This window comes from Solanum stenotomum, chromosome 7, assembly GCF_019186545.1.
Source record: "Solanum stenotomum isolate F172 chromosome 7, ASM1918654v1, whole genome shotgun sequence".
Taxonomy (NCBI): Eukaryota; Viridiplantae; Streptophyta; class Magnoliopsida; order Solanales; family Solanaceae; genus Solanum; species Solanum stenotomum.
This window is the reverse complement of record NC_064288.1, coordinates 43,825,853-43,841,445: the sequence shown is the minus strand read 5'-3', so window position 1 is coordinate 43,841,445 and position 15,593 is coordinate 43,825,853. Positions and strand designations below refer to the sequence as shown.

Sequence of the window (15,593 nt, the reverse complement as noted above, 5' to 3'; positions counted from 1 at the left end):
CCAATAGAAAAGGTAAAGAATGTAGATGTTTTCATAATATGCTTCGTATCTTTGGGGACTTTTGTGGGTAGTATACCACCTGTATCTTCATGTTTATTCCTTTTACCAGTAACTCATCACTTCTCTTAGTATCCGTAACTGATTTAAAGAATACATGTCTTGCTGCGATTGTTTTTGTTTACTAAATGTCAGGGGTTACAAAAGATCTTATTATAGATGCCTAATATTAATGGTTGTTTTTTTTCATATATTGGCACTCATCCGTTTGCTGAATCCTCTTTAAGAACTTCCATTTTCATGCTTGAGTCTTTCCTTGTAGATCTAAAAGAAATGAACATCTATCAGACATGCAATAGCTCCTTCTGGACTAGGGAGGAGGACAAAATCTTTGAGAATACCCTAGCGATCTACTTTAATGATAACAATCTATTCATGAAGATGGAAGAAGCACTTCCTGGGAAATCACTTGATGATATCAAGGATCACTACAATATACTCTTAGAAGATATCGGTGCCATCGATTCTGGACACGTTCCATTACCCAATTATCCAAAAATGCAAAGAAATGTCAACCAAAATACGAAAGCATATGTTGAATGGCGAAGAGGGACTCCTTGGATAGAAGAGGAACACATGTTGGTTTCCTGTGTACAGTTTTTGAGGGTTTATTTTCTTGCCTTTTTTGGGAGTCTGGTCATTTTATGTTTTAATGTTTTTTGGTGTGTTCTCTGTGATTTTACACCGTGCATGCAGAAGGCTTTGAGAGAGTAAAACTTTTAATTAAATGTTGTCCTGCGATCTTGTTTCTTGGATAGTAACTTATTTCTCTATATTTCTTGCTATAGGTCATTTCTTCAGGTATTAGATATATATGGAAAAGGTGACTGGAAGAGTATATCTAGGCATTGTGTGATAACAAGAACCGCAATGCAGGTCGCTACTCCTGCCCAAAAATATTTCAGGCACGTTGAAGCAAACAACAAAGGGAATAGAAGAGCAAGAGCAAAACCAAGCGTGCTTGATATAATTAGTGTGGATGTTGAATTCGGTGGAACTTCCCAAGTTCCAAACACTGTGGACATGATTGGACTTGCTTGCGGAGGATCACAAGCAGTTCCAAACAGTAGCAATGAGAGCATGTTTCCTTGAGAAAGCACCAATGCTGAGCAGATGACAACAGTTGTCGGAGGTGAGCTATCAGGACAAAATGCTTTGGTGAATGTTGACACTAGCAGTGGAACTTCCAGCCATCCTATCTCTAGTATTAGGAGTGAACTTGAAGCATTACTCAGTCATTCCATGGATGAAGACAATGATATCAATTTGATATTTGATGTTCGGAAAGCCCACACTCCCAATGCTGGTATAGCACCAATTGCTCATACCGGAATGTCTGGTTATGCAGCTGCAGGGGAGGCTCCAGCTCAGTTACCTCCCTTTACCCCCTCATCTTACTTTGGTGATGGAGTATGCCGCAATTTAAACACTCTCCTTTGACGATGAAAGCACATTTAATCTGGATGACCTGTTCACAAATCAGATGTTCTGATTTGCTACACTTGTTTTTTGAAGACTTACTCCATTATGTTAGACAAATATTGCTCTCCTTTATCTATTCTTAATCTGCTTAAGACAGTTTTGCTAGACAGGTGGATTTTGGTTGAAAGTTTTCAATTAAGAACGTTGCAACTATTTTCAAAGTTCTTGTCTTTGTTTTTTGATTGCAATTGTTTAAGGGACTAAGGCGTGTTCTGGTTGAAACATAAATTGATTATTGGTACAAGAGTTACCATTAAAGGTAGTATAAATGAAGGGCAAAATATTCATTTTTATGTGTATTAAGAACTTTCTACTACGTGATATGTATGAAGGACTAAAATAGTCCAACACCCATACATCAGTTATCACTTTGATCATGTTAAAGTTCTTTGTCTGGCAAGACGACAATTGTCAACTTGAATGTTTACACAAGAAACTCCTATCCAAGCATCTTTTAATTTGTGAATCCGGGGTAATTGGAGTGGAATAAGCTATTTCTTATAAACATTCGAGAGGAAATTGGAGGACTACCGATTGATTGACCCTGGAAGTAAAGAATGATAGTTCGACGAGTTCTTGTTTTCCCATGCGGACCTGTATACTCTTGTCCTGTTGCATATAAAGGACAAACTTTTTATCCTTAACAAGTAGTAAGTAAAAACCTTTTTTCAATAGAAACGTTTTATCCTTAGTGGGTATTTGTAGCACCCCAAAAATTTCTAAGCTAAGGCCCGAACCATTCATCATTTGTGTGTAAGGTTGTATCAGGTGATTCTTAAATTGTTCTTAGGTGTAAAGGTCAATTCTTTAGTGTGGGAATTGATTTGGATATGAATTAAGGTCACAAGATTCCCCTAGCACAAAGTTGAGTTGAAAGCTTCCTTACCGATAAAGTTTTGACATAAGATTCTACTTAGGTCAACTTCAAACGATCTTATCTCTTTGTATATAATGAGTTAGGTGGCCCATAACCTATACGATTGCAGGTCTATAATTAATCTTTCCATAGACACCAAGTTCGCCTCATTTTAAGTTTGGAGTAAAATGTTATGACCGTTTTACAAGAGAATACCACAACAGAGTTTCCTTGGTCAATTCCTACGAATCCTTTCTATGGGCTGTAGAAGTTTCTACAACCCTTACTTTCAACTCATGCAAAAACTTCAGACAGTCAAATTTTAGGGTCCGATTTTTACGAATCTATCTATGGGTCATAGAAACTTCTATGTGTCGTAGTTTAGTCCCGTAGAATGAACTTTTGAGCCTTAAAATTTAATATGAATTCAATGGATTGGATCTACAGTCCGAAGAAACTTTTACGGGTTGCATTTTGGACCCGCATAATGAAATTCTGTTTAGTATGAATTCCACGGATGGGATCTACAGTTTGTAGATCAAACCACGAACTGTAGATGGCACCATGGAAGGTTTTTGACAACTTTTTAAGAAGGGTAGTTCAGTCTTTTTTCACCCCTTCTAAACCTAATGTTTTAACACCTAAATAAGGTTTTAAATAGTATTAATTGACCCTATTACTCTCATTAACGCTGCAAAGTTTTAGAAAAAGGATCCAAGTGGAGAAAGCTAGGGTTTTCAAGCGTTCTTTCAGTTTTGCCAAAAACTTTATTCTTCCAGGTTTGTAAGGCTAATCATAGTGATGGGCTGAGTTCGTCATCACTTCCTATATCTAAATTTAGTCAGTCAAATTTTAATCTAGGGTTATACCCTTAGTTTCAAGAATTCTTGAGATGAGTTATATTATTGATTTCGAGTTCTAAATCTGTAATCATGAGTTGTTATATATTATACATTGAGATCCTTGAGTTGTTGCTCATGTTTATATCCCACATGAATCCTAATTTCCGAGTTTTGATTGAGAGTCTTTTGAACAAGCATCTTTTTGTCATAAATAAATTTTGAGAAGTTAAAAGAGATTTCAAGAGTAAAGTTTAAGCCTACTTTTAAGAAGAGTTTAAGGGAACTATATGATTCACAAATGTATCATTTTTACATAGAGAAAGAGTATTATTTTAAAAAAAGTAAAGAGTTTTTGGAAAGATTGAGTACAAAGCAGTTACCTCTTAAATAGGTCCTTTTGATAACTTATCCCAGCCTGCAAGTATTTTTACATTGAGCATTGAGTTATATATATATATATATATATATATATACTTAGAGTATTTTAAAATAGTTTTGAGTACCAACGGAAGTTGTTACCTTTGTGGTTAATTGAAAGAGGTGAAATTTATTGTGGTGTGTGTTGAAATGAGAGCCACTTGTGTTTTAGATTTTCTTTACCTGAGTACAAGCAAAGTTTTTAAGTTGGGAGTGTTGATGAGTGGTCGATTTCCACTCATTTGAGCTTCTTTTTTTATTAGTTTTGGCTTGCTTTAGGTCAAAATTGGCACTTTTAATGTGGTTTTATTCATATTTGCAGGAAATTGAAATGGAGAGTTTATTTAGAAGATATTTGAAGTCAAGTGAAGTTGAGCCAAAAAGAAGTCAAAACAAAGAAAGTTAAACTGCCAGCTGATTACTCATCGCAACCTCGTGAAATAGGGGTCACAATCATGTTCAATAATAACTGCAGATTTAACGATCGTGTGGTCAGAGTTTGGGATCTCATGACTCAAAAGCTGGCACCTAGGTAGAATTGGAATTTCACCAAATTGACTTCAAAAACTCTTATTACACTCATCAGTAGTCACTATTCACTATTCAGATGGTCATCTATCTAAGTTCATTCCATTCCTAGAGAGTATTGTAGAGAGAAAACTTTGTAGAGTTCATATTTTGGGTTGAGACTTTGAAGGCAAGTTTCCTCATAATTCATCTTTTGTATTGAAGATTGTGTTCTTAATAGTAATATTTCTTATCCTATCTTCTTTCCCTTGCTTTATATTGCACGAATTGTGGATATAATTGCTAATTAAAATTTAGATTTTGTGCTAGAAATAGACAATTTCATTGGGTATTTGATTTCTCATTCAATTGCTTTTGTAATTGATTTCATGCTTCTATTCATGAAATGGGTTTAGAGCCCATCTGGACAGGCTAAAAAATAGTTTTTAAGTAAAAAAATAGAAAGTCAAACTTTGAATGACTTTGAACTCAAAAAGTAAAAAGTAGGGGGAATCCTATTGTAACACCTCAAACTTCGAGAAAGGGCTAAAAAGGAAAATGGGTAAGACCACAAACCTAAAACGGACCATGAACCCTTCACGTCATCCTAGATGGGCCATTTATGGGTCCACGGTCTGGTAAGGGCTTCGTGAGTGAACATCCAAGACTACCCTGGCAGGGGTCACCTAGACGGTACCCTAGACGGTCCGTCTATAGATTCATGGCCCATCAATGGCATCGTGAACCACCCTCCAGGGACTGCCTGTTAGGGAGTCACCTAGATGGTGCCTTTGACAACCTGTGATGACTTGGATGGTCCATCTAGGGGTCCATACAAGTCAACCAGATGGTAAGATTGCACCTAAGGCCATTGTGAAGGACCACAGATGCCTAGACGGTCCGTGAAGCTTCACACAGACTGTGAAGTCGTCCGTGAAAGAGACTTATCAAACTTTGAGTTTTTGTTCAACTTCAAACGATCATGTCTTTCAGCATAAAATGAATTAGGTGGATCGACCTATCAAATTAAAGATCGTTGAGTCCTCTTTCCAACACAACTGAATTTGTGTAATTTTGAGCATGGAGTAAAACGTTATGCTCATTTTAGTGAAGTCTTGTCAAGTAGGACAACATGACGACCCACTAGACGGGCCATCATGCCTTGGACGGCCCGTCAAGCCCCTCGTTAAGGTCACCTCGTTAGTTTTAAGTGAGGGTCATATTGATCTTTTCCCCTTTGCGTTTGGTACTTAAAATACGTCGTTTGGTAGTTAAACATCATTTTACTTCATCTAAGCCTAGTACTTTAGTCAGAAACTACCTAAAACCTTCATTCTCCTAAAATTATCTAACTTAGAAAGAAAAAAAGAGAGAGGCGACGGCTTCTTCTAAAAACAAGCAGAGGTCTTCTTCAAGTTCAGCCCCGAAATCCAAAGGATTTATCCATAATTTTCTTCATCAGGTATGTGGGATTTCACTAGTGGATTCCTTTCCCCTATTAGGTCCCTAGAATTCAGTCAATTCTTTAGCTTCTCCATAAATTGTTAGACATAGGGTTCCTAAATCTTAGGGATCCATTGTATTTAGCTGCTATAGTTTCTATGATGTTAATTACATGTTTCTTGGAAAATTAGTATAGTCCTATGTATAAAAATAAAAAACCCAAGTTGTGTTAATTATTCGTATTTCATGAATTATACTTGCTAGGCAAATTAGTCAGACAATCCTGGTTCAGAATTTGTATGCCATATCTTTCAGTATATGTATGTTGCATTCTCAGATAGTTATGTATTTTGAGCTAGTTAATATTTTAGTTGCATTTTATCTTTATATTCACTTGGGAGTAGCCTTAGCACTAAGTTGAACTAGGGTTCATCGTACCCTTAAGTACCAGAACTATGTGCCATCATAGGTTTACAAGTCCCCTCTGTTGGGCATCTGTTTTAGTGATCACACCACAGTCATGCCTTTATACTGTGGCAAGGTATATTGGGTCCTCTCGATGGGGGATATACATCGGACTCCACGTTTAGCTACGTAGTTTATGTCGGTTAATAGTATCTCCCACAATCAGATTCATGTTGCATTGACCAAGTATTCAGTAGTTATTTTAGTATTTAGTTCAGCATGTTATCTTCATGATTAGTACTTGGTTACTCCATCTAGCTCAACTTTCAGTTATGCTTCAATATGTCTATTTCCATGTTCAGTTTTTATATTGTTCAGCTTAGCATCTATCCCGCATTCTCAGGACATTCAAAGTACTAATGCATACTCTTGTGCTACGTAGTTTTATGATGTAGGTTTAGGCGCTCAACATCCAGAGTGCGCTTAGCTCGACTTTCGGTCCGTATTCAGCAGCTTCAGTGGTGAGTCCTCATAGTTCGACGATAATAGACATGTTTTACTTTTCAGTCTCAGTCTTATTAGAGTTAGGTGGGGGCATGTCCCAACAACTCAGATCAGTTAAAGGCATTCGGACATAGATTAGATTCATCTTGAGAGTTAGTGTTGGTTTTCGTCATCACTAAACTCTTCATATATTTGATATGTTCAGACATGTTGGGTTTTTCCCCATTTCAGATATTAAATTGTTTTAGCTTCCGCACAATGCATGTTTTATTTGAACTGGTATAGATATGCCAGGCCATGTGTTAGCTTGGGGTCACTTGTGACACTAAGCACCGTGTCACGCCTAGGGGGTAGCCTAAGGGCGTGACACTTATTTTTGGTTTTTAACCTTTTTAAAGTCATTCTTAACGTATTTTAAGTTATATTTAACATTGTCAAACACTCTCAAAAACTAAAAATGACTTAAAAGTAGGTTTGACCAATTTTAAGTCAATCCACACAAGCTCTTAGTCTAATTCTCATGTTTTCATTTATGATTTGAGAGTGCATGATTAAATCTAGCTTCCGATCTTTATATGGGTAACTCGAAAGAGAATTTGTGAAGTAGAGAATTAGACTGATAATCACGTATTAGCCTTGAATCTTGAATTCTCTAGAAAGAGAGATTTAGGTTTTCATTGTTGAGTGCATGGATTAATCAAAAGAGAGGTCTAAATTAAGTAGTAGGTTGTTTTGTTGTGTTACATGATTGAGATCGAAAGGAGATTTTATGATATAGCACAATGAGATCGAAGAAGATTTGTGGTGTTGAAGATTAACTAGCCTACTTATGATTGAATTAGCATGTGTCGAGATTGCAATGGATCGCTTAAATGAGTATTGACTTTCAAATTTCCCAATTCCCAATTATCCGTTGCTTGATTAGATTTTTGCCCAATCTTAATTTTGTTACCTAAACCAATTTTTCTTTTGATAATTCTATATTCTTAAGTTTAGATTCAAACTAGTAGCGTGTAGTTTTTTATCTTTTCAACGGCCGACAAATTGTTCCTTGTGGGATTCGTGTCATGACCAAAATTACACCTTAGACGTGACATGGTGTATAAGACACGAGAGGCTCTACACAAGCCACTTGACATGCATATACACAACATAATAGAGAGAAGTAGGAAACCTCATATAAATAGTATAATTTGACATAAAAGCAGAAATCTATCATAGTCTTGACAAGCCATTCTATTACATCAAATGAGTGGTCGAGACGTAACCCGTACACCACATATAATGTCTGAAACTACAAACATAAGGACAAAATAATGAAGAAAACATGGTCTTTGGAACATGAATGACTCACCACGTCTTCAACCTCGAACAATCAAATGATCACCAACTAGCCACGAGCGGAAGGAGAGGAAGCGTCACACCCTACATTATTAGACAATTTAGGCACAAGTATGCATTAGTACATGAAATGTACTAAGTATGAAGGATATGCATAAAACATGAAACATGATCATAAGAGGACATAATTGAAAACATGGAATGCATGGCCAAGCTAAACATAGTAAAACCTTAAAGTGACATCATAAATTATGAGCATGGTCAATGCATCTTAAAATCAGGAGTAAAGCTTCATAAAACCTTTAAGAAGGAATTAGTTTGTTTTATGGGATATTTACTATTAACTTACACAGACCACCTAGGCTATAACGTGGAATCCAGTGTCTTGCTCCCACACGAAAATGAGATGTCCTTGCTTGCCAAGGAAAATATCTTAAAATTCTAGGTTAGGTGGATTCACTAGCTATGCCTTTCTAAGACAAACCTATGGGTCACGTAGTTGGGGACAAGGTGATTGCTACTAGAGATACATCCTCTACTAACGGGAGAGCTTCAATCTCAATATTCTCTCGGTTATAAGTAAAATCCGAATGGAATAGTCATAAACAAAAAAATATAATTATCCATGGAAAACACAACTAAGCAAGCTAAAAACATCGTAATGTAACTCCTTAAATCATGTGTGAGAAAATCTTTCACCATTCATGATTTCTTAATGTGAGAAAACCTTTCACAATTTTATCGATGCTTATCTTAAGGCAACTTAGATTATAAATCTTTCATATTTCATAAAGCATGCATGTTTTTCATGAAAACATCAATCATAGCTTCATAACCACTTGATGAATTCACACCCTTTTAGGGTTCATAGTCAAAATCATTTATCATGCATGGGTTCATATGAAATCAATTGGAAATAATGTAATTGAAGAAAAACAAATATAATATAATCAAAATTAAACTATTGAATCTATAAAATTAGAACCCATGAAAAATTGAATGAAAACCTAACCAATTTAAAGAAATTGATTTGGAGAATTGGAGGAATCTTTGGACTCAGTGGGTGAATGGAACCTATTGACAAATTCTCACATACCTTGATCTTGAAGCCCAAATCAATTGAGGAATTTGAGACTCAAAAACTTGAAGAACTGTAAAATCCCTTATGAGCCCCGGAGAGAAAAACTTAAGAGGAATTTTGGGGAATGAAAGGGAACGGGTAGTTTCTTAGGAGTAAAATCAGTTATATGGTCTATTTATAGGTTGAAACGACATAGTATATGAATTAGATGTATAGGAAAATAACAAAATACCCTTAAGAAATAAGTGTCGGACAGCCCTACGATTGTGACCTATGATCCGTAGAACTTTCTACTCTGTACTGGTCAACTGTAAACCAACTTCTGAAACCCAAATTTCACCTTACACCCCCTGAGACCTTTCTATGGTTCATCGAAATCCTATGGTCCGTGGACCCGATCTGTAGAATCTAAGTTCAAGTCCAAAATTTCTCTAAGTCTGGGACCTTTCTACAAGACCATCCTATGACTGATAGACCAACTATGATCTGTCTTTTCCTTTCTTAGAGCTGAGGTGTTTAATTAAATCTCTGAATCAACTCTATGGATTAGTCCTACGACCCATCAATTTTCCTACGGCTCGTCCCTTCAAGTTGCAGGTCCAATATCAGAAACTTAAAATTTCAAAACTCAACCCAACTTTCTACTATTGCCCTTCTATGCCTTGTAGGACTTCTTATGGTCCGTAGATTGGACTGATAGTTCACTGCTTCAGCAATGTTTCTGCACTTTTCTTCCCTTTCTAAACTCTCCAACTTCCGAAGTGTTACAATATCTCTTCCTTGGGAAATTCATCCTCGAATGGACCTCAAGCTAGCATGAATGGAGTAGGAGAGAAACAAACAACCCAATCATGAATGCAAATTTTCATCAAAATGAACATAAACATGGAGAATCACTCCAAGCTAAATCATAACATAAAAATCAAGTTTTCATGAACATGTATGCATATGGAAACATGAGAATGACTGAAACACATGAATCTAAAAGAATAAAACATGAAGAATAATATCTCAAGCTAGAGTAGGAGCGGAGGGAAAGAAATGACCATACCGGAACATCATATAGGCTTTGGCCTCCCAAGTAGCACCCTAAACTAATTGATTCCTCCAAAGAACCTTCACAGAAGCAACTTCTTTTTTTCTCAACTTCCAAACTTGCCGGTCTAAAATCTAAATCGGAACCTCTTCATAAGAAAGATTCTCCTTAACTCCCACACCTTCTAATGGAATAATAGATGTTGGATGTCCAACACACTTCTTCAACAAAGAGACATGGAATACCTAATGTGCCGATGCTAAACATTAGGAAACACAGCTTTATAAGAAACCTTGTCAATACGCCTCAAAACATGATATGAGTCCGTATAGCGAGGACTAAGCTTCCATTTCTTTCCAAACCTCATTACACCCTTCATGGGTAAAATTTTAAATAGACCCAATTATTAAGTTTAAATTCAAGCTCTCTCCTCCTAACATCGGCATAAGACTTTTTTTGACTTTGTGCCATTTTCAATCTTTCATGAATAAGTCGAACCTTTTCCATCGACTCATGCACCAACTCAGGCCTTATCAAGGAAACCTCACCAACTTCAAACTAACCAATAGGAGGCATACACCTCCTACCATAAAAAGCCTCAAACAGTGTCATCCCAATGCTAGAATGACAACAAACTTGATCAAAGGCAATGATCATCCAAACTATTCTTGAAATCAATTACAGAAGCTCTTAACATATTTTCCAAAGCCTGAATGTTGCGCTCGTCTTGTCCATCAGTATAAGGATGGAAAGTCGTGCTATGTTTCACTTGAGTACCAAGACCTTTCTGAAACGACTTTCAAAAGGTAGACGTAAACTTAGTACCTCGATCAGACTTAATAGACAAGGTCACTCCATGCAACCTTACCATCTCACAAATATAAATCTTAGCATATTCCTCAGCTTAGAATAAAGTCTGAACATGATGAAAGTGAGCCGATTCATCATTCGGTCCATAATAACCCAAATCAAATCAAACTATCGACGAGTGCGAGGTAAACTTGTAATAAATTCCATATTCAAATCTTTCCACTTTCATGTAGGAATACTAATGTTTTAAGCCAATCACCCGGTTTCTGATGCTCAACTTTTACTTTTTGACAATTCAGACATTTAACCCCAAATTCCGCAATATCATTCTTCATCCTATTCCACAAATAGAGCTCCCGTAAATCAAGGTATATCTTGGTGGGTCTTGGGTGAATAAAATACCGAGAACTATGATCTTATGTCAAAATTAGATTTCTCAACTCATCGACATTCGGAACGCATAACTAACCTTGATGTCAAAAGGAACCATCTCACCCTCGGGAGACAGACTCAATGGTGTTTTCAGAAACTGACTTCTTCAACTTAACTAGTACTAGATCAAGATCTTGCTTAGCTGTCACATTTGATACAAAAGACGATTCAGAACCATTATGAACAACTACACCGCCTTCATTAGAATAAACCAAGTGAATAGCCAATCGGGCAAATTAATGAACATCATGAACTAACATTTTTTTACCATCTTTAACATGAGCAACACTACCTATCGAAAGTCGACTAAGTGAATCCGCTACCACAATCACTTTTCCTGAATGATAAAGGACACTTATGTCGTAATCCTTCAACAACTTAAGCCACTACCTTTGAAGAAGATTCAAATCCATTTGAGTGAACACATATTTCAAACTCTTGTGGTTGGTAAAAGCATCCACATGTACTCCATACAAGTAATTCCTCCAAGTCTTTAGAGCAAACACTACTGCCGCCAACTCCAAATCATGAGTCGGATAATTCCTTTCATACACCTTCAATTTCTTTGATCCATAAGCAATGACCTTTCCAAACATCCAAGAACAATTCTTGAAGCATCAAAATATACTATAAAACCATTCCATCATTCCAGTAGTGTCAAAATAGGGGCCGAATTGAGTTTATCTTTCAACTCTTAGAAACTCTTCTTACAAGCTCCCGACCATAGGAATTTTACTTTTGCTTGAGTCAATGTCATAAAAGGTGAAGCAATAGAGGAGAATTCTTCCACAACACTTCTATAGTAACCATCCAACCCCAAGAAACTCCATATATCTGAAGCGGACAAAGGTCTAGAGCGATTCTTAACCGCCTTGGTTTTCTTAAGATCGACTTGAATACCCTCATCAGAGACATTAATATGCACAAGGAAAGCAACAAACCTCAATAAAAACTTACACTTGCTAAACTTAACATACAATTCATGATCCTTGAGAATTCGCAACATAATCCTCAAATGTTGATCCTCACTCTGTGAGTAAATCAAGATATAATCAATAAACACAATCCCAAGCATATCAAGGTATTGCTTAAAGACCATATTCATCAAATCAATGAACGTCACTGGGGCATTAGTCAAACCAAAAGATACTACTATAAACTCATAATGACCATACCGAGTTTGAAAATTTGTTCTTAGAATGTCACTCTCCTTCACCCTTAATTGGTGATAACCCGATCATAGGTAAATCTTATAGAAGAAACTCGCTCCTTTGATTTGATCGAAAAAAATCATCTATCCTTGGAATATGATACTTATTCTTAATGATAATCTTATTCAATTGCCAAGAGTGAATGCACATTCAGAGGGAACCATCCTTTTTTTCGAACAAACAACACCGGAGCACCCCGGGTGAGATACTCGATCTAATGAAACCCTTATCCAACAGGTATTTCAATTGATCCTTTATTTCCTTAAGTTCTGATTGGGCCATACAATAAGGAGGAATAGAGATAGGCTGCGTATCTGGGAGAAGGTCAATACCAAAATTTATTTCCCTTTTGGGAGGAAAACTTGGAAGATCATTATGAAACACTTTTGGAAACTCATTTACAATTAGTATTAACTCAAAAGTAGGGGTCTCATAATCTATATCCCTAACCTGAACAAGATGAAAAACACAACTCAATCATTTTCCTAGCCTTTAGGCAAGATATAAACAGACCCTTAAGGACATAATTTTCCCTTTTCCATGTCATGATAGGTTCGTTCGGAACCTTGAAAGTGGCCAATCGGGTCCTATAATCTATGGAAGCATAACATGCATGAAGCCAATCCATCCCACGAATGATATCAAAATCAGACATATCAAGCTCTAGAAGATCAACGTGAGCGGCTCTATGAGAAACATATATAGGACAATTTCAATAATCTCTTCTAGACACTATAGAATCACAGATGAGAATAGAAATATGACAGAGGTTAGAAATGACTTCGGGACTGACATCAAACCTCATGGTCACATAAGGAGTAACAAACGATAAGGTAGCACCTGGATAAAGTAAAGCATAAACATCAAGGTAATAGACTTTCAACATACCAGTCACCACATCTAGAGAACCTCATCATCCTGTTGAGTCTGAAGAGAATAAAGTTTATTTTGCTTCGAAAACCCGAATCGAAACCACTAGGTTGAACTTGCCTTCCATCCCTTCCCTTAGTAGCAAGCAACAAGAAATATTTCATCCGGTGACCATTGTTTTCACAACTAAGAAATCATTTGTGTCGGCTAAACATTTTTCATCATGCTTCTTACCACATCTTGGGCAAGAGAGAATAGGAGATTCATTACCACAACCACCTCAAGGCTTAAGGTTAAACACCATATCTTTGTCGAACTTAGGATTCATACCATTTGATAAAACTTGACCAAAAAACTTTTTCCGAAATTGAGGACGTCCATGTCCACCAGACCTAGAATGAGAAAAGTCACCATCATCGGTTCTCCCTCTTTTGGACTCTTTTGCCCTTTCCTTGAGATTTGCCTCCTCAATTTGTTGGGCATGTATCATCAAACAATATATATCAATCTCTTTAACTAATATGGAAGTACAACATTCTTTGACAACCAAGTTAGAAACACGACACAAGCTTACTCATCCTTGCCCTAGAGTCAGCAACCATAGTTGGATAATAATTAGTCGATTAAGTGAACTTCAAAGAACACTCCTTCACACTCATATTCCCTTGTCGAAGATTAATGAACTCAAGCACTTTCACTTTTCTTATTTCAAGAGGAAAGAAATGATCAAGAAAAGCTCCCTTAAATTTCTCCCAATCAAGAGGACCCACATCAATAGCCCTCTTAGTTTTCCATTGTTCAAACCAAACTTAAGCAACATCCTTGAGTTGATAAGCAACCAACTCTACCTTCTCAACCGTAGACAACCCCATAATTCCCACTATCTTGTAAATCTCATTGATTAACTCTTGAGGATCCTCATCAACATTAAAACCATGAAATTCTGGAGGATTCATCTTAGTGAAGTCCCTTATCCTTGTTGCCAACGTACCCAAATTAAGGTTCATGGGAGAAATGGCCTCACTATTTGCTTGGGTCGTCAAAGTTTGAGGCAACACCTAGAAAATGGCTCAGAATTTGGAATGAGTAACTTGCTCGGTCAAAGATTCCATAAGAACTTGAGGAACCTCGGGCTCCACACTATCGTTGCCCACATTCCTTCTCACAAAAGCTTTTCAAGGGGCCATATCCCGAAAATGATCGAACATGATATAGGAGAAGTATCTTTATAGAGATAGAATTTATGGCACGACATTAGAGTAATGAAAGAAGTTAAGTTTCCTAAACACTTTGTAGCCTCCTATTCATAAATGTGGTGTGCTTCACATTCATAAACAAAACTCTACTCAACGCGACTTGTCAGACATCCTAGGTCCTTTTCTAAAACCTTGTGCTCTAAATACCAAGTTTGTCATGATCCAAAGTACACCTGATATGGCACATAATACCTTGAGAGGCCCTACAAAATCCACATGCATATACACAACATAATAGAGAAAAATAGGAAATCTCATATAAATAGGATAATTAGTCTTGATAAGCCATTCTATTATATCAAAGGAGTGTTAGGGACGTAACCCGTATACCACATACAATGTTTGAAACTAAAAAACATAAGGAAAATATATTAAAGATTACATGGTCCTCATAACATGAGGACTCACCATATCTTCAACCTCGAACAATTAAATGATCACCAACTAGCCACGAGCGGAATGAGAGGAAGCGTCACACCCTACATTATTAAACAATGTAGGCATAAGTATGCATTAGCACATGAAATGTACTAAGTATGAAGGATATGCATAAAACATGAAACATGATCATAAGAAGACATAATCGAAAACCAAAATTGCATGACCAAGCTAAACATAGTAAAACCTTAAACTGACATCATAAAGCATGAACATGGTCAATGCATCATAAAATCATAATTAAAGCTTTATTAAACCTTTAAGAATGACTTAGTTCATTTTTTGGGATATTTACTATTAACCGACATAGACCACATGAGCTATAATGTACCATCCAATGTCTTTCTCCCACACCGAAAATACATGTCCTTACTTGCCAAGGCAAAGACCTTAAACTTCTAGCTTTGGTCGATCCACTAGCTATGTCTTTCTAAGACAAACGTATGAGAAAACGTAGTTAAGGACAAGGAGATTTCTACTAGAGACTCGACCTCTATTAATGGGAGAGCCCATATCTCAATATTCTCTCAGTGCTAAGTAAAATCCCAAAAGAAAAGTCATAAACATAAACATATCAACAGCCATGAATAAACACAATTAAGTTA

General features: G+C 36.6%; 1 pseudogene; it reads left to right on the top strand.

The window, feature by feature from the left end:
• Positions 1-330: 330 nt before the first annotated feature.
• LOC125869925 (transcription factor SRM1-like) lies at positions 331-1,497 on the top strand (annotated as a pseudogene).
• Positions 1,498-15,593: the final 14,096 nt, after the last annotated feature.